Raw genomic sequence first — 1,540 nt, 5'->3', positions numbered from 1 at the left:
CTCAGGATAAGAGCTGCTCAAGTTCTGTAGTGAGGGACACTCCAAGTGGCATGTGAAACTACCAGTCTTAGTTATAAACTACCGCCCGGCTGGCCGGTGGGTGGCTGTGGCCAACATGAACCCAGGGGCTACACACACACACACACACACACACCGCCCACTGACCTGACCACCGGCCGGTGGGTGGCTGTGGCCAACATGAACCCAGGGGCTACACACACACACACACACACACACACACACACCGCCCACTGACCTGACCACCGGCCGGTGGGTGGCTGTGGCCAACATGAACCCAGGGGCTACACACACACACATACACACACACACACACACAGAGCGGCGCCAGGCTGGAGGCGGGGCATCGTGACGTCACAGGCAAGTCCCTCCCCCCGCCAGATCCAAACATGTGTTGTGTCTGGTGATGGCGGTTCAAGATTTCCCACATTTATATTGATCTTTACATTATCATCCACTCCCAAAGTCACCTGGCATTCTTGTGTTTCAACAACAGACGTGATATATGCAACACCAGGCAAACATTGTACCATTATCTGATAGGTTAATTGGTGCACAATCAAGAACCAGTGAATTTCATCGCCGCCATAAGTAAGTAAGGAAGGTGACTTTAATGATGATAAATACGACCTGGTATGGCTGTGTCTACACACTACCGCCATCTGGTCAACATTGTAGATACCAACCTTTAAACTGTGACATTCAACCACAAGGTTTAAAGTCGCTCATGAAAACGCGAACTTAAAATCTATCCATTTAAATCTACCATTCATCAATAAACATTTAAACACCGTCATTTGAACGTAAACCTTCCAGCTGCGTTATTTTACCAGAGTCCTTTAAGATACGCCATATAAACACAAAATTTAAATGTACGTTAAGCTTGTGCAAACCATCATTGAAACTCAAACTTTTAAATTAGAATAGTAATGAAACTGCGAACTTTTAACTCTGTCAAATTATAGCTATTGTACAAAATGATTCACTTAATTGACAAATTTTAATTTCAGTTAATTTAACGATATCCTTTGTGGTTCATCTCTGAAACACAAACCTTTAAACTTTGTCTCTAGAACTGAACACAACCATTAAGTTTCATAACTGGAATGAAAATTTGGATAATCTATCAAAATTCGTCATATAACGCGAACTTTTAAATCCTTCCATTCAGTTGGGCCGTTACTTGCCTGGCTGCCATTCATAATATGTCCTTTTATATTGTATGTTGACTACGCTCTCATTCATTCGTCATTTGGATCGTCTCACTGATATTCCATTCATAAACTTCATTCCTGCAGCTTATTTATGACCGCCATGTTGGTTTCCTTAAGGTTTTTAATTCTTTGTGTATTTAATAATAGAAGATTCAATGATATTTCTCGTGGTACTGGAATTAGAGTTAATAATGCCATCTCTGTCATTAACTCTAACTCCAGTACCACGAGAAATATCATTGAATCTTCTATTACTGAATACACAAAGAATTATAATATTAATATTAGTGATGGTCTATACAAATTGG

Source organism: Panulirus ornatus, chromosome 43 (genome assembly GCF_036320965.1).
Source record: "Panulirus ornatus isolate Po-2019 chromosome 43, ASM3632096v1, whole genome shotgun sequence".
Taxonomy (NCBI): Eukaryota; Metazoa; Arthropoda; class Malacostraca; order Decapoda; family Palinuridae; genus Panulirus; species Panulirus ornatus.
The sequence above is the reverse complement of the archived record's forward strand: the minus strand, read 5'-3'. Positions refer to the sequence as shown.